The sequence below is a fragment of the Periplaneta americana genome, chromosome 13, assembly GCF_040183065.1.
Source record: "Periplaneta americana isolate PAMFEO1 chromosome 13, P.americana_PAMFEO1_priV1, whole genome shotgun sequence".
NCBI classification, from domain to species: Eukaryota; Metazoa; Arthropoda; class Insecta; order Blattodea; family Blattidae; genus Periplaneta; species Periplaneta americana.
Genome location: NC_091129.1, coordinates 118,815,937 through 118,837,601, shown reverse-complemented (window position 1 = coordinate 118,837,601; position 21,665 = coordinate 118,815,937). Strand labels below are relative to the sequence as shown.

Below are 21,665 nucleotides of genomic sequence, written 5' to 3'. Positions count from 1 at the left end.
GTAGTGAATTTGTTTTGTTAAGAAAAAGCCTGTATGGCATAGTTGCCGTCGTTCGTCACTAGGGGGAGTAGTATTGAATTGGTTTTGTTAGGAGAAAGTTTGTGATAAATGCATAAGAAACATGTAATTTTGTAGTTACAATCGAAAAAAATCTCTGTAAGAAGCAATTTTGTAATTCACAACACATTTTAGCTTCAGAATACTAACTGATTAAAGAAATGATACTCTCACCAATTCTATTCAATGTTGCCATTGACTTCGTGATGAAGGAATTAAGCGAAAGTAATATCTCTGGAGAATATGAATACAATATATCACCTCAATTAAATAATCTTTCCATTCTTGCATTTGCGGATGATCTAGTATTATTGTGTAAAAATAAATCTGCCGCTCAATATTCAACATCGCTGACTATGAATTCCTTAGCTAGAATTGGTCTTGAAGTAAACCCGCATAAAAGTAATGTTATACACCTACGTAAAGGATGTCTCTGCTCTGATTCCCTCACCTTGATCGATGGACAAGAAATATCTTGCATCAAATCGGATGAAGTTATAAGATATCTTGGCATTACTTTTAATGATGAAATAAAATTTAATGCGGCGCAACTAATTGAAAAACTGACAAAAAATCTTAATCAGCTGGTCACTTCACCCTTACTCATGCTTGACCAAAAGATAGATATATTAAATCAATATATCTGGCCTCAGTTGGTTTACCCCTTCCAATGTGCTCCTTTAAAAGATCTTAAAGTGAAATTTCTATCTGATATTGATAAATTAATTCGCAGCGCTGTTAAGGAAATAATTAACATTCCTACTGACACCCCGGATGCTATGTTGTATGCACCAAGAAGATTGCGAGGTTTAGGAGTATTTAAAGCCCAGTGGGAAGCTTACCTTCAGCACTTAAATATTTGTCAAAGACTTTTATACGTTGACAACCCTCATGTAGCAGCCACTCGAAATCTTCCAAACGAAATTGAACATTGTATCAAACAATTACCAATTACTTTCGATTGCTCTGAACGTATTTCTTCTCAAAAACTAAGAAAAGCATTGCGTGAAGATTCTTTTCATCAATGGAGCAAATTGAAAAGTAAAGGTTTGGGAGTTGTTTTCTATTCTCACTGGAAGAAAGGTAATTCGTGGATCTCAACCAAAAAGGGACTTTCGAGCAGTCAGTGGACGCAAGCCATTAAGATGAACTGTAATACAATACCTGTACGTACTCTCCCTGGTAGAACTCTTGACTCAACCCGTTGCAGAAGATGCGACGAGCAAGAAACGCTTCCTCACGTCTTGGGTTTCTGCCATCATGGAGAATTGCTCCGAATCAACAGACATAATACGGTTCGTTCTCTCATCGCAGCTTCAATCCGTCAGAATGCTTCCTATGAGGTTTATGAGGAGGTTGGTTGCGTCTCTTCTGATGGCTCTACTAGACGGGCTGATATCATCATAATTGATCGGCAGAAGGATAAGGGTGTCATCCTGGATCCCACAATCCGTTTTGAGATGCATGAGCAACAGCCACAAGAGGTGTGTCGTGAAAAACAAGTGATATATGAGCCTTGTTGTCAGCATCTTGGAGCACAATACCACATCACACATTGGAAAGTTTTTGGGCTCATGTTCGGTGCCCGTGGCACGATCCCACTTGAAACTTTAAATCAACTTAAACAATATAAAATTTCTGATGCAACGATTGATACCATAGGATCTCACGTGTTAAAATCATCCTTAGCTATAATTAGTAATCATTTCTACCCAACAACATTTTTATTGTAAATGATTTCCTGCGTTTTCTTATCTTAATGTTTTTTCTTTTTCTTTCCAAGTGTCACAAAATTGTTTTGTTTACTTATTACTCTTTATGAATTGATTAGTAGGCCGATCTATCGAACATTTATTTAGGGCGGCTTTTGTTCCTACAAATTATCTCTGTAATATTCTTTTACCCTTAAAACTAAAGAACAATGGTATTTTACAAATAACTTCAAATTAGTATAGGCCTAACTCTGAAAATATTGAGATTTGTACACATGTTTATATGATATCTTTGTGGTCAGAATCTCTTCGGAAATAAGCTCCGTAAGTATCGGTAAATCCTCGTGAAGCGCTCTGTATAAAGCGATACAATATGTTATTAAGATATTAATAAAATGCAAACCACTTAACATAGAGGGATGAAATTTTGTACATGTGTTATTATTAGAGCCGTGACATCGGTATATTTGTATTAGTCTGAGGTGAATATAAGACGCCGGTCAGAATGTAGTCGACGTGTTTTAAGTACAGGCAGGGGAAGCGAATTTGACATACGCCTAAGCAAGCACGTTCCGTGTTTTGTATACGATTATTGCGTCTTATAAAATCAAGATAATACAATCATTGTATATAAGGGTTAATATCGGAAAGGTCTAAAATGCTGGTGAGGTTGAGAATAATTGTTGGAAATCATACTTAACTTGTCATAAAGTGGTAAGACATAAGTCTGAAAATATGTTTTTTATAATATTTATAGTTTGCCCACCCCCAATCATAAGAAAACTTTATTATACAATTATGTACAATACAATTGTGCTTAAAAATTATAATTATTGTGCTATAAAAGCACACAAGAAACATGTATGGAGGTTGCAATCCTATGACTGTCCTCTGACAAAATGTGAAACAAAACAAAATGTTAATCTTCAAACAACAGATCCGAGTGTCTTTTTCTTTTTAATCTTCTTAATTAGCGAGGCGGTGGAAGTTGTTCTGGGATGGTATTAAGGAGTTCATTTTGATGGTTAACCATTGATTGATGAAGTCGTGTGTAGGAGCTGCGCAGGGTGGATTCAACAATAGGCACGTTCAAGTCTTTGTGTAGGTTGTCATTGCGGATGTACCAGGGTGCATCCACGATTAGACGAAGGACCCGGTTCTGTATTGTCTGAATTCGTCTGATTTGGGAATTTGTTGCAGATCCCCATATACCACAGCCATACATCCATATAGGTCTGATCAATGAGAAATATATAAGTCTTTTCAAGTGTAGCGGCAATGGTGATGAACCCTTCAACAGATGTTTAACTTGATATAATTTATGTCGGAGTCTTCTCACTAGGTTGCTTATATGTGTATTCCAAGTCAATTTGCTGTCCAAGTACAGACCTAGGTACCGCACTGACTCAGCATGTGATACTTCTTCACCTTGTAGAGTGATGGATTGATTTTCAGTTTTTCTTTTATAGGTGAACTGAATAACATTGGATTTGCTAGGGTTCATTTTAAGTTTCTATTTGTTACACCATGCATCCACTAAATGTAAAAACAGTTGCAATTTATTAGCTGCCATTTCACATGAATCATTTATAGTTTTGCATTACAGTTTTAGAATGCTGAAAACGTATATGGCGTAAATTTTGTTTTCCTGTTTATTTAACTGTTACATTAATTTATTTATCACATGTATTCTGTATCTTACTTTTCTTGCATGTTGTTCGCTTAGTTTCGGTTCCTGCTGCAATAAACAACAACATTCATTTTCTAAGTTTCAAATGAAAATGATCGCTGAGTGTCGGATTATATAAACTTGTATGTGGAAAAAATGCGTTCTACATCGGCTGAAACCAAGGGCGCATATGTAAAATATTTCACATTATCAATTTCATTTCTACATCAAGTTCATAACACTAGCACTTGTCATCTGATAAAACTTTTGCAAATTTGCATAATGAATTGAAACCACCGAATTGATGGTTTCAGCTGATGTTGAACGCAGTTCTTTCGCATACAAGGTTGTACTATCCGACACTCGGGGGTCATTTTCATTTGAAACTTTAAAAATGAATGTTGTTGTTCATTGCAGCAGGAACCGAAACTAAGCGAACAAAATGCAAGAAAAGTAAGGTACGAATTAGATGTGATAAATAAATGAATGTTACATTTAAATATAGAGCAAGTAAAATTGTACACCATGTACGTTTTCGGCATCCTAAAACTGTAATGCAAAATATAAATATAAAAAAAAACATATTTTCAGACTTATGTTTTACCACATTTGTGACAATTTAAGTATGATTTCCAACAATTATTCTCAACCTCACAAGCATTTTAGACCTTTCCGATATTATCCCTTATATGCAATAATTGTATTGTCTTAATTTTATAATACGCAATAATCGTACCGGTATACAAAACACGGAACGTGCTTGCTTAGGCGTGTGTCAAATTTGCTTCCGTTGCCTGTGCTTGAAACACGTCGACAACATTCTGTCCGGCGTCGTATGTTCACCTCAGACTACAACAAATATACCGATGTCACGGTCCTAGTCATTATTAACCTAATATCAGTGACTATTACACTTTTACTACGTTACATTACTTTTGACCAATGAAACGGTACGAAAGGACGTCTTTCAACCAATCATGGCTGCGTATCGCACAATTTTATCGCGTCCCTAGCATTAGTTTAATTTTATCGCGTCCCTAGCATTTGTTTATTTTTATCACTACCCTAGCATTTGTTTCTTTGTTTTCCAACATTTCAAACTGCAATGGTCTGGACGTCAAAAAAAAAAAAAACAACAAAAACAAATTACAAACAACTCCAGTCGATGAACAGCACTTTTAAATATGACTCGCATTGGCATTCAAGAACAAGAATTAATAAAGATCACTGGTCATATACAGGGTGCGTCAGAAAGAACGGATGGATTTCACATGGCAAGAAAATTGTAAAGATTCATCAAATCAAAAATTTATTGTTATCAACATATTCACCAATACATGCAGTTTATTTATGGAAAACAACATTATCCATATGATGTCCTTGGCTTTCAATACAGGCATCGAGGCGTTTTCTGATGTTCGCCATCACTTTCACAGTCATAGCTGGTGCAATTGCCAAGATTTCTTCACGAATCGCTGTCTTCAGTTCGTCCAGTGTATGTGATCGATGTTTACAAAATTACGCCTTCAAATGGTCCCAAAGAAAGAAGTCGCAGGGCGCGAGATCTTACCGTAGCCTCGGACAATCTCAGTGCAATAGAATTTCGTCCAGGTGATTTCTTCTTTAATGTTGAACCTGTGATACGAAATGAAGCCACCCACCGCAAAATTGTATTCCGAGTTGGAATCCTAGCGTGACATCCGATGTCGAAATGAGTCCTGAGTGGCGATCACAGACTCTTCATTTTTCAAAAATGTCTCTACGATGAAAGCACGTTGTACACCAGACCAACACCATATTCTCAACTGAAACTGCATTCTATGGCTGACCCAACAGTCGTGGTCCCCCTCACGATATCTCTCTCCTCGTTGCGTATCGATAGTTTGAAATCCATCCGTTCTTTCTGACGCACCCTTTATGAAGAGCACTATTCGGAAATCCTGAATAAGTTGAGAGATACACCATGTACACTTAGCGGCAAAAAGAATGGGCCGACTCTTGGTCGACAGAAATGCTACTGTAAGTTCTATCGCACGGTTCACTCGTGTAAACGTAACCCACTGCAAGGCATTGCTGTGGTGTCTCTTCATTGAAAGTCGTCCGTCTATAATGTAGTAATCCTTACGAGTAGTGTGTGGCCCAGTGGTCAGAAGTCTGACATCCGTACCAGAGGTTGTGAGTTCGCTTCCCGGTACGGTAAAATTATTATTTTCTTTATTTTAACTTTTACTTAATTTATTAGTTTAAATATGAAATGGCATTTTTTAACAAACTTCATTATGCTTGCCTTGTAAAAATATTATTGCCCATCACCTGTGGGCTATTAATAGGTGAGACCTGGCCTGTATAAACAAAAATACTTGTTTCACATCCTAAAAAATCGGACGCATATCAAATACAAATAAATAATTAAATTAACAAAACCAAACAATTTTTAATATATTAACAAAACAAAGCCTGTGGTGGGGACTAGTATCCCGTCCACAAACCACCTGCGTCAACAACTGCCCTCATTCTGCGAGGCATGGAGTCCACAAGATTATGGAACAGGTTTAAATTCTTGGCCATCTCCTCCCACGCATCTAGAACTCTGTCCCACAATTCCTCAGGTGTCCGAACGGGTGGTTGTTCTGCCCAATTAGAGCGTAGGATCCTTTTGACTGCAGCCCACAAATTTTGAATCGGATTCACATCTGGTGATTTTGGAGATCAGTCGACTGAGTCGACATCACGCCTCCTCGTAAACCATCTTTGAACCCGGTTGGCGGTATGTATCGGATGATTATCCTGCTGGAAGAAAAGTGTTCCTTCTGGATATCGTTTTCGGGCGGAAGGGATCATTACATTTGCCAAAATGTGTTCGTAGACTTCTGTCGTAAACCGCCCGTGGATGCGTCCAGAAGTTCTGCCCCATCGTATGACATTCACCCCTAACACGCAACCCGACTTGTTAATTCGTCTCATGAAGCGTTCATCGTATCGGTGGCCATTCATACAATAAACTAGGGCAGTACTATCGTTGCTATTGGAGACAATTATCTCGTCGGAGAAAATGACATTTCTTCAATCGAAGTCCTGTCGGAGAGTAGCATACGCAGAATGCTACTGGAGACAATTGCCTGGTCGGAGAAAATGACATTTCTCCAATCGAAGTCCTGTCGGAGAGTAGCATACACAGAATAACCTATGCGAACCAGGGCAATGAGTTATTTTTTTCTGTGCCATCTTCAAGCGTAGTGACGAGACAGAACGTTGTATTAACAGATATTAATATTGCTTGAAAGAGAGAGGGAGGTTTATTATTTATTAGAGTTTGGACATATTCTAAGAGATATCGCCACATAAATATAGCTTTGCGAGACACATATGATGGTAAATTTGTAATTAAAAAAAAAAAAAGAAGATTTGAGGGAGATTCGAACCTTCAGCTACTACTATCAACTTGTTCAATAGGCCAATCCCGTAACAACTTACGCTACTATGGCACTTACTGTTGGTTCGGCATAATACGTGGTTTTCCTGTTCATATTCGCTGCGGTTGATTTTGTATTTATCAATTTTATTATTATTTCACTATTCGAGGGCCCTGATGTATCTAGAATCAACCCGCCATTCGATTTTATTACATATTTTAGACTCTTGAACAAAATACAGCAAATTTAAATGGTTTAATTATGTGTTACCTCGTGAACTATGGCTTTGACGAGACGAGCATGCGCGATGTTATGTCTCTCGAACTTAGAAATTGTCGGCCGGCCCATTCTTTTTGCCGCTAAGTATACATCAACGCGTTGACTTCTTTTGTTATGCACACGTCCAATATAACATCAACTGAACCACCAACCACTAAAACATTCAAATTTGAAAATTGTACTTTCAGTAATTGTTTCATTTAAAATTATTAACTTTTTTATTTCATCATTGTTAATTAAAACGTTTCTTGTTTATTTAATCATCCCTAATTAAAACTTTTCTAACACTTGTTTATATTATTTAGGTTATGTTTGTTATAGCTTCTGCTATATGATATTATGGATAGTCACGTATCAGAGATTGTTTAATACTAAGATTTATTGAAAATCATCTGTCAAGTGACGTTGATTACTAGGATCCAGATGCTTGAAGTGGAATGCAAATGTTTTAATAAAAATGAAAGTGAATCAGCAAAGCCTTCTTGACTTTTAACCGTCCACAGAGTTAAATGAAGATTCCATAGTTGGCACAACTGATAACAAGGAAATATAATCATAAAACACTACTGCCATCTAGCGTAATGCTGAGATGGTACAATAATACATTTGAAGACAGTTGTATTTTCGTAAGCCAATTAATATTTTATTGTATTGGAGTACTTTGTTACTTCTAATCTTTATATACTTTCTTCTAATCGTGTAATAGTCAATTAAATCCCATTACAGTTTTGATTTTCTCTAGATAAATCTGTTCGTGTTCCACTTGCAGATTTATCGATAAAATCAAAATCTCTAGTGAGATTACTGTTGATAAAAATGTTGTGAATTTGGCGTTAAAAACATGGAAATTAGTAATTTGAATTTAGTGTCCCCTTAAATGGTTTTGATTCAATTCGTTGTTTCAACATTAGTTTCATTGTACTATGCATTACACGTGGTGAAATGATAGATGAGATTAGTAACTACACTCAAAATAGGGCTATTAGAATGAAGTGTATCTCAAACGTGTCTACAGCCTGAGCTACTACGGTTACTTCATCTGTTTTCTATGGAATGTAGATAAAATAATACGGACTCGAATCGTGTAGACAAATTTATATTCTTTCACGATATCACTTGCATTACAACGCAAGTAATTTTCCAACGATGTATAGTCACAACCGTCCTAATTTCGAATTGTAATTTTTCATCATTATAAAACGAATTGTTTTTTCGTAGTTAATTTTAAACTCCACTTTTCATACTTAGGGAGTTAATTCATCATAACTAGATTTCAATTGCTGATGGTAAATCTCTCTATCACCAAGGCTCCATTTGGCTTCATACGACGGATTTAACTACTTTAAACACGTCCAAATGCAAGCCATGTAGTATGGTTTACATTACACGTAACTGGGTAATTGATGGCGATTAAAACTCCCGTAACCGCAGTTTTAGTAGTTGCCACGGATACTGAAATTGCTTTCATTTAATTCGTAGTGGCAATGAAATGTGATTTTTATTACGTGTGCATCGAACCGTAAGTAATATTTATGTATCAGAAATGTTCCACATAAATCAGCAGGTTAAATACAAGAATTGCGTTTCTAGCACTGCAGAAATAGCGCAGTTACAGCTTTCACAGAGGTTTTGAAAAGGAATTATATTTTGTAACTATTTTGTGAAAATATATGTGTTTACTTAATATAACCTACATAAAATAGAAATATATTTTTATTTCTGTGTATTAAATTATCAATTAGGAATATTTCAAGGGAAGCTTGGAAAGCACTGCATTTTTCTATGCGTATTCTTAAGAAATCTAACCGAACCCGAATTGATCCAGTAGAAAATGTCTAACGCAGGGCGACAAAATGGGAAAGGCACATGGTGAAGAGATAATAAAAGACTTAAGGTGGGAATTTCTCAAATCAAGGCGACGAAAAGCCATACTGAGTGCATTGTTTAAGGTACAAATGGAACACAAACTATGGACCGAAATGAATGCTAGATTAGTGACGCCATCATACTTAGGCAGGGCTGATCATGTTATGAAGTTTAACTGCAGAAAATGAAGAACAGACGTGGCAAAATTTCCTTTGTTAACTGCTCAATAGTAGACTGGAGCAGCTTACCTGCGGCAATCTTTCAGAGTGGTCCTCTCAAAATAATCAATTGCATTTAAGGAATGGTTGAAAAGATTAGGCTGAGATGTAATAGTAATGTAGTTGCAGTGTAATTAACTAAGTTTTGTTATGTCATTAATTAAGGTGACTTGTAATTATTCAAGTTGACAATAGTTGGGTTTAATAGAAATACTTGTAAAGTTATAGCATAGTCTTTATTTATAATCTAGGTTTATTGCATTTATTGATTTATAATTAGAATTAATGTTACGTTTATTTTATCTATGTCACTTTATTTCTGTAATTAAAGGGTTTAGAGACTAGTGGGCCAAGCGTCATTTATTAAAAACAGAAAATGCAACAGTTAAAGTTAAGTGAATATCATAGTTTAATGCAGAATGACATATCATTTAGTTTTAATGTGCGTATTTCATATTACTTGCTACTGTTTCATTAAATTATGTTATTCACTTAATTTTTACTCTTGTTTTCCCCGTTTTTAATGTATGGCGCTTGGCCCACTATGGCTCTGAATACCATAGTTAGATTGACATATCATTTAGTTTTAATGTTCATACTGTATATTACTTGCTATATGTTTCATTGAATTATGTTATTCACTTAATTTTAACTGTTTTCTCGGTTTTTAATGTATGGCGCTTGGCCCACTATGGCTTTGAATACAATAGTTTAATGAAGATTGACATCATTTAGTTTTAATGTGCATAGTGCATACTTTATATAACTTGCTGCTGTATATGTTTCATTGTATTATTTATTGATTGATTGATTGATCGATCGATCGATCGATTTATTTATTTATTTATTTATTTATTTATTTATTTATTTATTTATTTATTTATTTATTTAATCTGACAGGATTAAGGCCATAAGGCCTTCTCTTCCATCCTACCAGATAATACATATAAATACAAAAAAGAATCGGTCAGAAGACACGTGAGTTGGATTTAAGAGAAAATTACGAAAATATAATATCTATATGTATAATATTATGAAATAAATACATCTACAAAAAAGAAATACAAACACTGATGAAAATAATACAAATTAAATTAAGCGCTATAGAGGGTCAACAGGGTCAAAAGAACACTATAGAGCTCTCATCGAGTTAATACAGGAAAAAAAAGAAAGAAAACAGAGATAGCAAGGATGATAGTGATAACTGATAATAATAATAATAATAATAATAATAATAATAATAATAATAAGTTGCGCAACCTGACAGGTGTTCAACAAGCAAGTAACTAGAATGAACTAGAATGTGATGTTATTCACTTAGGGCCATATTCATAGACATTCTTAGCGCCAACTAAGATCAGCCAACTAACGTTTTTCGTATGCATAAACCAGTGTTACCGATATGATATGTTATGAATCCAGTACAAGTAATCAGTCGATAGCCGGGGCTAATTTAACACTCTCGTAGCGCGGGCTAACGAAATGTCTATGCATAGCACTCTCAATTTTTAACTCTTGTTTTCTCTATTTTTAATATATGGCGCTTAGTCCACTATGGCTCTGAATACCATAGTTTAATGAAGATTGACATATCATTTAGTTTTAATGTGCATACTTTATATTACTTGCTACTGTGTGCTTCACTGAATTATGTTATTCACTTAATTTCAATCTTTTTTTCCTCCATTTTTAATGTATGGCGCTTGGCCCACTATGGCTCTCACCCATTCAGTTATTGTAATGTTATAGTATATTATATATCACTGCCACCAGGTGTATACGCAATTACAGTGTTAACACGTATACATACATACATACATACATACATACATACATACATACATACATACATACATACATACACACATACAGACACATACATACATACATACATACATACATACATACATACATACATACAGTCCACACCTGTGGAGTAACGGTCAGCGCGTCTGGCTGCGAAACCAGGTGGCCCGGGTTCGAATCCCGGTCGGGGCAAGTTACCTGGTTGAGGTTTTTTCCGGGGTTTTCCCTCAACCCAATACGAGAAAATGCTGGGTAACTTTCGGTGCTGGGCCCCGGACTCATTTCACCGGCATTATCACCTTCATTTCATTCAGACGCTAAATAACCAGAGATGTTGATACAGCGTCGTAAAATAACCCAGTAAAATAAAATAAATATATATACATACATACATACAGCCCACACCTGTGGAGTAACGGTCAGCGCGTCTGGCCGCGACACCAGGTGGCCTGGGTTCGAATTCCGGTCGGGGCAAGTTACCTCGTTGAGCTTTTTTTCCGGGGTTTTCCCTCAACCCAATACGAGAAAATGCTGGGTAACTTTCGGTGCTGGGCCCCGGACTCATTTCACCGGCATTATCACCTTCATTTCAGTCAGACGCTAAATAACCAGAGATGTTGATACAGCGTCGTAAAATAACCCAATAAAATACTTACATACATACATACAGGCCACCGGCGTAGCTCAGTCGGCTAAGGCGCTTGTCTGCCAATCTGGAGTTGCGTTCGGGCGCGGGTTGATTACCTGGTTGGGTTTTTTTCCGAGGTTTTCCCCAACCATAAGGCAAATTGCAGGTAATCTATGGCGAATCCTCGGCTTCATCTCGCCAAACATCATCTCGCTATCACCAATCCCATCAACGCTAAGTAACCTCGTAGTTGATACAGCGTCGTTAAATAACCAAGTAAAAAAAATACATACATACAATGTATTTATATTAATCTCTTTCATGTATTAAAATGTAAACTAAGCTTGTAAATTACCTAATTAACTAGTTTCAGCTTAATATCAGCCACCTTCAGAACTAGTGAGGTCCTTGCTTCTTCTGGCTTCTCCAGTTGTTTTGCTGGTGGGATGGGTGTTACTGGTCGATGGTAAAACATTATGCTTTACAAAATAACTCTACTGTCTTTGTAAAATGAAACCACCGTATCTTTTGAATGATCTCCTCGGGTGTCATTCCCAGGCGAATTTCCTGTCATTTGATGGAAAACTGATATTTGGCAGATTATCTCTCGGTTCTTGAATACTTTAATACAGTGTTGTTAAACCATATCTCCAATAAGTCCAAATCATTTCCTTGAAGACCTTTTGAGTAACATAAAATAATGTGACGTGAAGTGAAGAATAACAATAAATGAAATGAACTGCGAGTCCTCGTTGTCGAGTGTTCTTTTGTAAGACGTCTCGCGAGTTGTTGAGAGCTTTCTGCTGCTGTGTCTGGGCGTTTAATGATTTACTTCTTGCCCTGTAGGTTGCTCTGTCTGTCATTGGCTGCGCTATTGAGGCAGTGTATAGCTGGAAGCCTTCCTTTCTGCAGCTAGACGGTAAAAGAGACTCTGAGGGTTATTGCCAATTTCGTGAAAAGGGAAGTGAATAGAGAAGGCGAAGTAGTGTACAAACTGTGGCCCGACTTCTATGATCCTTTTACTGAAAGAAATCTGAACTTGACTTGAGGGAAGAAAAGAAGTGTTACAACCATATTGAGTCTTTCTCTATACTACCTAATTGCGTCTCAAAATGTTTACCGCATTTTGTTAGGTATTTATTGTTTTATTTCGTTATTTAACGACGCTGTATCAACTACTAGGTTATTTAGCGTCGATGAGATTTATTTATTTATTTATTTATTTATTTATTTATTTATTTATTTATTTATTTATTTATTTATTTATTTATTTATTTATTTATTTATTTATTTATTTATTCTGGTGTAGTTAGGGCCATCAGGCCTTCTCTTCCACAACACCAGGAAAACAAATGCGATAATAGAAATAAACAGAAAAAAATACACTAGGCTATATACAAAATAAAGCTACACAAAAAATAAAGATAGAGAGAAAAAGCGAGATGATACTTGGCGAGTTGAGGCCGAGGATTCGCCATAGATTACCTTGCATTCACATTACGGTTGGGGAAAACCTATTTATTCTAATTATCAGCTTTTAGCCCTTTCTACAGTAAAAATATAGTAGTAATTCTTAATGCAAAAATGTTATCAATGAATTTTTATTTATCTGACGCACAGTGGAATTTTAAATTTATTTAGCCGTATACATATAAGTATGTTACATATGCCCTATTTTTTTTTTCTAAATTTGTATCTTTTTTACTTCTGAGAAAAGTGCACCCAAAATTGAGGAATTTAACATTGCATGATATGGGAACTTTGACACTATTTTTCTGCACCTTCTTATTTCTGTGACATTGGTGCACTTTTCTCAGGAAGTGTTGTATCCAGAAGGCTGAAATTAATACACAATATCAATGTGATAGCAGTTTACGTAGTACGTTAAAAAATTAAGATTATTTCTATCTTCAGCAAAAAATAAAAAATAATTCGTAGAAATTCTTAATCCAAAAAATGTTATCAATTAATTTTTTCCCAACCGCTCAGTGGAATTTTTAATTTATTGAATCGGTTGCGTACATAAAGGTATGTTACGTATACCCTATTTTTTTTATACATTTGTAACTTCTATAACTTTTGAGGAATTTAACATTGTAAGATATGGAAGTACAAATGGAAATATAAAATTGGAAATTTATCTTTTGAAGAGGTGGAAAAATTCAAATATCTATGAGCAACAGTAACAAATATAAATGGTACTCGGGAGGAAATTAAACACAGAATAAATATGGGAAATGCCTGTTATTATTCGGTTGAGAAGCTTTTATCATCTAGTCTGCTGTCAAAAAATCTGAAAGTTAGAATTTATAAAACAGTTAGGCCTATATTACCGGTTGTTCTTTATGGTAGTGAAACTTGGACTCTCACTTTGAGAGAGGAACATAGGTTAAGGGTGTTTGGGAATAAGGTGCTTAGGAAAATATTTGGGGCTAAGCGGGATAAAGTTACAGGAGAATGGAGAAAGTTACACAACGCAGAACTGCACGCATTGTATTCTTCACCTGACATAATTAGGAACATTAAATCCAGACATTTGAGATGGGCAGGGCATGTAGTACGTATGGGCAAATCCAGAAATGCATATAGAGTGTTAGTTGGGAGGTCGGAGGAAAAAGACCTTTGGGGAGGCCGAGACGTAGATGGGAAGATAATATTAAAATGGATTTGTGGGATATGATGATAGAGACTGGATTAATCTTGCTCAGGATAGGGACCAATGGCGGGCTTATGTGAGGGCGGCAATGAACTTCCGGGTTCCTTAAAAGCCAGTAAGTAAGTAAGTAAGTAAGTAAGTAAGTAAGTAAGTAAGTAAGATATGGAAGTACGGAGTCCCCTTAAATTCAGAATAAACCAACCATAGCAGTGCCACTAGACGGAAATTATTCTCTTGTAAATTGTACGAACACAAATACACAGACCCCTGTTTTTTTCTTCGCACCACTAACATAAATTCACAAAGAGCGCATGCATATTGTTGTACGTTTCGATAATTCCTGCGATTGATGAATGTTTCATAGATGAATAGTGAACTTTTTTTCGCCCAGTGTTCTATCTAGTGAAACAGTCCGCCAAATAAATACACAACAAATTTATTGCAGTGTCTGCTATTTAAATAAGCGAGAGTGTTTCGATGCTTAAATGGGTTCTCAAATTAGTTAACAGCTAGTAATTCCCTTTTCAGTTAATTTTAACGACTTTGCTGATCGGTTTAGGGCATTTATAACAGCACGCCACTCGATTGCGATGCTATAAGCCACGTTAATCGTGGCGGCTTCAATTATCTTCATAGATAAAAACCCAGAGAGCTGCTAACTATTGATTAATGGGATTTTTCCAGGTATCTACAGTTCAGTGAACACTGGGAGTATGTACCGTATGTGTTTTGAAATGAAACCTAACTCACTGTGGACTTGTTTTAATCATATGGACTACTGCGTGGAATATTCTAATAAAAGCGAGACTCATAGGATATGTACAAAATTTCAAAGAGAATCACACATATTGAATCCGTCTCACGAAAACAGACTTCTACCTAGAGCAGCCGTGGCGAAAATGTAATCTTGCGCCGAGCCACTGTGTAACCTGCAACGTGCATAGCACCTATGGTGGGAGGCGGACACCCGAAGGGGAAGTGAAGCAACTGTCTGACTTATTAACGGATTTTCATTTTCCTTACGTCAAATACTTAAGTATAATTTTATACAGTACAAGGCTACAAACTAACGTTTAGTACGTGCAACGAAGAAAGAAATGGACAATAAATGAACAGTATCACACCCTAAAATTAACTGTCTTCAGAATGTCTCTGCGACAGAGTTTCAAAATGAGGAATAATGTCACTTACTGCCAGTCGTAGTTGATCACGAAGGTATTTGTCTGACAGTCGTGATCTAAATTTGGTTTTTACTATTTTAATTGTTGAAAATAATTTTTTACAAACGTAAGTTGTAGCGAACATGGCTTCAACAGAGCAAGCGAAAGAACGAAGCTTCGGATATTTATTTTTTGGCAAAGATTTGAAAGTTCAACATTTGTGAAATCCTTACATCTAGCTTTCATTTGACATCACATAGTAAATCAGTGAGTTCAAATTGAAGAGCTAACCGCATTATTCGTACATCTGCTGAAAAAGGGTCGACGTACAGAGATGATGATGATGATGATGATGATGATGATGATGATGATGATAACAACAACAATAACACTTAACCTTTTAATTGTTTCATCAGTAACATGTAGTATAATGCCGTTTTATGTTATACAACCGTTTTCCTAGTAATACTTGTGAACAAATCATCCCTTTAATATTCTCATCATATTGACAGCAAAAAAATGCGTCCTCCCATCCTACTTGGAACTTTCGTACATGGTTTCGAGAGAGACATATGCCATTCGCAGGTCAGAGACAAATACAAATGAAACGGAGTTTGACTCCAGTGAGTGAGAGGGTGGAGGTTGGCGGAGATTAGAAGCAAGCGAAATGCACAGTTATCACTGCGAGTAACAATGTCTCGCGAGTCACGTTCTCGCCACGGCTGACCTAGATATTTCACTTTAATTCTTGTCATCCCGCTATATGTACAGAATTACTGTATACCTATACAGTGGTCTGCAAATGAATGTCATCAAAGCTGGAAATATATTACATACTTAGACTTTATTTATGACTGTTTTAAAATAAAATTTACAATAGTATTGACATCCTCTGATTGAGGTTCTGGCTGATATGTACCTCTACTATCAGGCAGTACATCTCACTTGACGATTATGTGTCAGAGGAAGAACAAATGTTTGTATGCCTCTGAAGTCTGATTAATATGACATGTAGCTAATCGGCGATGTATGCAATGGAGGGGGAAAGGAACTGGCCGCCTTACCCCTTTATCTCCTGACCTAGTTGCCTCACAAATAATGATTTTTGGTTTCACTTGTGAAGTGCAGACCTGTCTTCGGACAGTTGACTGAACAAGAACAATAGTATTGAATATAGATACATTCCAACAAGACGAAGACCATGGCCATAGAAAGAAAGTAAAGAAGGTAAACTTGCGAATTCTAAATGGGGCAGTAGAGCAAGTGAATAGCTTCAAATACTTGGGGTGTGCTATAAGCAGTAACATGAGCTGCTGCCAAGAAGTCAAAAGGAGAATAGCAATGGCAAAGGAAGCTTTAAATAGAAAAGGGAGTATCTTCTGCGGACCTCTGGAGGAAGAACTAAGGAAGAGTCTAGTGAAGTGCTTTGTGTGGAGTGTAGCATTGTATGGGGCAGAAACGTGGACGTAACGACGAAGTGAAGAGAAATGACTAGAAGCATTTGAAATATGGATATTGAGAAAGATGGAACGTGTGAAATGGACGGACAGAATAAGAAACGAAGCTGTGTTGAAAAGAGTGGGTGAAGAAAGAATGGTGCTAAAACTGATCACAAAGAGGAAAAGGAATTGGTTGGGTTACTGGTTGAGAAGAAATTGGCTTCTGAAGGATGCACTGCAAGGAATGGTGAACAGGAGAAGAGTTCGGGGCAGAAGAAGATATCAAATGATAGACAACATTAAGACAGGGCCTATATGGGTCATATGAGGAGACAAAGAGGAAGGCAGAAATTAGGAAAGATTGGAGAATGCAACTTTTATGTTGCGAAGTACAGGCTCCATTGAGGAAAAAGGAAGAGGATAGTGTCCCTCCCAGTACTATAATTTTATTCTCCGGTAATGCATATAGTTTTAGCAAATAAAGAGTTGGTATGGACATCTACCTCTCTCTCTCGCTCTCTCTCTCTCTCTCTCTCTCTCTCTCTATATATATATATATATATATATATATATATATATATATATATATCAGCATATTCAATATATTCAGATTATTCAGTTTAACCATTGTATGTTATAATACTCCATTGCAAATTTAATTTTTTTTTGCTTTATTAACTATTTTCTTCCCTTTTTTGTGAAATGAAAATAATAAGGAAGTGATTTTATGGGCAGTATTGCCTATGTACTTTCAAAAAGTAAAAATAAATAAATAGATAAGTAAATAAATAAGTAAATAAATCAATAAGTAAGTAAATACATAGTAAAATAAGTAAATAAATCAATAATTAAGTAAATACATATGTAAAATAAGTAAATAAATAAAGAAGTAAATAAATCAATAAGTAAGTAAATACATACGCAAAATAAGTAAACAAATAAATAAGTAAATAAATCAATAATTAAGTAAATACATACGTAAAATAAGTAAATAAATAAGTAAATAAATCAATAAGTAAGTAAATACATACGTAAAATAAGTAAATAAATCAATAATTAAGTAAATACTTACGTAAAATAAGTAAATAAATCAATAAGTAAGTAAATACATAGATAAAATAAGTAAATAAATAAATAAATAAGTAAATAAAACAATAATTAAGTAAATGCATACGTAAAATAAGTAAATAAGTACGTAAATAAGTAAATATATACATAAATAAGTAAATACATACCTAAATAAGTAAATACATACCTAAATAAATAAATACGTAACTAAATAATTTAATATATACCTAAATAAGTAAATACATACGTAAATAAATAAATATATAAATAAATGCATACATAAATAAATACATTAAAATAAATAAATATTACAAAAATAAATAAATAAATAAATAAATCTATGTTCCATGTAAAAATATCCAACGATTCGTAACCGCGTGTCGACTACATCATATCTCAGAAACTTCCGATAATTCTACATCTGTTACACGGTGCAAAAATATCCTTAAAAAAACACACTGAAATTATTAATTCTTATTACAGGCTATACCAAGTGATTTCCGGATGCACTGGCCAGAAATGCGTACGTACAACAGAGTTGCTTTAGTTACAGGCTCTGCGGGTTTGTGTGGTCACCAGGCGTTAGATGTGGTCACGCCTTGCTAATTTGAATCTATCCGGTCCGATAACGGGACGAATTCCGGGAATTCTGTTGATCGGGTCTTGGCGTAAATAGACCAATTATAAAGCTCTTGCTACTCCCACTGTTAATAGCGTGTATACAATGCAGACCATAGTGACATCGAGTCTAGTATTCTTAGCAGTCTAAGGGAAACCAGGTTTTGATGTTGTGAAGATTGTACCAGATTCCTGATAGAAAAATACTCGCATTACAAAAATTTGGGAATAGTTTATATTTATAAACATTTTAATGGATTTACTTAATCGAAGTATTACAATCAGTAAGTGTATTTACTTGGAAATTTTAAAAATATTAACTCTATTTCGAGGTATACAGATTGTCCCCCTCGAATTTCCCTGATTTCAACCACATGTCAAAAGAAAAAGGGAAATGAGAGGGATTTTTTGTCACCTTCATCACGAAGTACAACTCAAAATAATTTCATAAAAGTAATCAGGAATACTTTTCTAGTTCCCTGAGTTGGCTTAGTAGTGAGATCTTCAGCCTGTTACACCGTCGCACAGTGTGCACTTTTTCTAATCTAGGTGGACAAAATTCAAATTTCGACTATCAAGTTAAGTATAGGTGAATAGGAATTCTTGTTCTTTAACATTTGGAGAATGCTGTGAGAAATAGCTTCTACTGTTTTATCAGCAGCAAGCTATATTTAGAAGGGTATGAACAACGAGTTCTTTCTAAACACATCTCGTTAAGATTCAATCGTAGACACAGAAGCTTACTATATGGGTAAGTAAGAGCCAATTGTTAGTGATTTATTCTGTTGTGAGACATGTAATCTGTTCAGATAGGTACGCTCTTACTAATGTAACTTCAACTTCAGTTTTGCAAAATACTTTTATTCTTACAGTACGGTTTAAATATTACACTTCAAATTATTACTATTTAATACTACGAGGAAAATTCGTACCGACACCGGGAATCAAACCCAGGACCTCTCAGCTCTGCGTGGATCTGCAGTAGCCGTGTAGTATTCAATGAGGTGGGCGAGACCTCATACAAAATGAATATGTGATGTATTAACTGTTAGCAGTTGTCACAAACTGATGTTGAATTTGGCCACAAAGTCATTTAAATATGCGCTCCTGCATATATGACTTGTATCGTCTCAAATCCAGGTAGTAAGGCCGTAAAAGTATTACGAGAGAGGTTCGGCCGGCGCCGTGGATCGTGTCCCGGCATAGCTCAGTTGGAAAGAGCGCTCAGCGCACAGAGCTGAGAGGTCCTGGGTTCGATTCCCGGTGCCGGTACGAATTTTTCTCGTATTAAATATTAATAACTATTGGCTACTTCATAGTAGCCGTGTAGTATTCAATGAGGTGGGCGAGACCTCATACAAAATGAATATGAAATGTATTACACTTGAAAAATATATTTTTCTTACAGTTCTCGTAATGTGAGTTCTAGTATAGCCGGTCACGTGCGGTTACAACAATTCTTTTACCATTTAATACAGCATCATTTAGAGTGTTGAATCCTTTTTTAAAGTTTGCGCGTTCTTGCTCATTTATCAGCAATTAATATTTTTTCAGTGGTGGGGCATACGGTAACGCGGCGGCAACTGTTTCACATTTGGCTTAACAGCAGAAAAGAATAACGGAATAAGGACGTTTTTAATCACTGTGTGAGTTTTTAGACCTGCAAAATTATTCGCATGACATCGAATATCAGGTTAAAAATACATTGGATACATTTTATCTAATCTCAACAAACTCACCGTTGATCAGAACGCAAGTCTAGTAGATGAACAAAATTAATAACTTCTCTCCTGTCTAACAGATTTTTATGAAACTTTATACAGAAGTTAGAGGTGGCATTTCTTTTTTGTCTACCAAGTCTGATTATGTTTCTATAAGAGGAACTTCACCTTTATAGTGGTGCATTTAGACAAAATTCATAACTTGTCTTCTATATAATATGGAACTTTGTACAACAATTAGGCCTACAGGTAATCAGAGTTTGTATACAAAAATATATATTGTGCTACCTGTACCTCGTGTATATAGTTTCATAAAAATCTGTTAACTAGGAGAGAAGTTAATTTTGTTTAAATGCACCCCCTATAAAGGAGTAGTTTGTCTTACGGAACCGTAAATACAGTTTGTACACAAAAAATATATTATACCTGTAACTTCCGTACCTTGTTTCATAAAAATCTGTTAGAAGAGAAGTTATTAATTTTTTCTCAAATCACCCCTTATAAAGGGGTAGTTCCTCTTACTCAAACGTAATCAGAGTTTGTACACAAAAAATTATATGCTATCTATAAGATCTGTACAAAGCTCATAACAATCCGTTGAAATCCAGAGAAGTTGTTAATTTTGTCCATCTAGATTTGCGTTTTTGCACACTGTGCGATTGTCAGCATCAAGTCCCGGTCAGGTTTGGGATTTTTCATTGAATATCCATAGTGAACTTTGTAGTGGACAAGATCGCAGTTGGGACTTTTCTCGGGATTTTCCCGCTTCCCCACATTAGGCGTTTACATCATTCCGTCAACATTTCTCCATTTCGTCATAGCATTCCCCGAACGCCGACTGGAAACGAACGTGGAGGCTGGCCTAGGGACGGGTGGGGTGGCTCAATTTCGTCACCATCCCATAGATTTCCCGAACATCGGCAAGCGACGCACGAAGAAGTCTGGCTGGGGGGGCTGCCTGTTTGAAACCTGGATATGCAGCGATCATTAGTGTAGTCAGCCAGTATGAGTTTGAGAATGCTCCTAGCTTGAGAGTTAGCGCAATAGATCGCGAAAGGTCGCAGTGCTGAATCGTAGTGACCCTCCCGAAAATTCCACTCCATTCCAATAGGTTTCTACCTGAGTACCCTCGGTAGTCAAACGATACTCAATTTCAGTAGAGACAATCTCTGTCATATCTGGTGTGATAGTTGATACTGCTTCCATAATGCGATGACGTAAGTTGGTAGAATACACAATATTCTTTACATAGCCTCAAAGAAAAAAATGTAATGCAATAATATCTGGAGAACGAAGGGGTTACGCTGTTGTGCCACTTCGTCCAATCCAACTGTTGGGAAAAGTGTTATCTATTG

At 35.9% G+C, this 21,665-nt stretch overlaps 1 protein-coding gene and 1 non-coding gene across 2 annotated transcripts in view; both read left to right on the top strand.

Moving 5' to 3' along the window:
- LOC138711652 (procollagen C-endopeptidase enhancer 1-like) overlaps window positions 1–21,665 on the top strand; it is a 1,452,145-nt gene that overhangs the window by 289,871 nt on the left and 1,140,609 nt on the right. The gene's annotated exons all lie outside the window — the stretch shown is intronic.
- On the top strand, window positions 19,786–19,861 carry TRNAC-ACA (transfer RNA cysteine (anticodon ACA)). The gene has a single exon. It is a non-coding gene; the product is annotated as a tRNA-Cys (tRNA).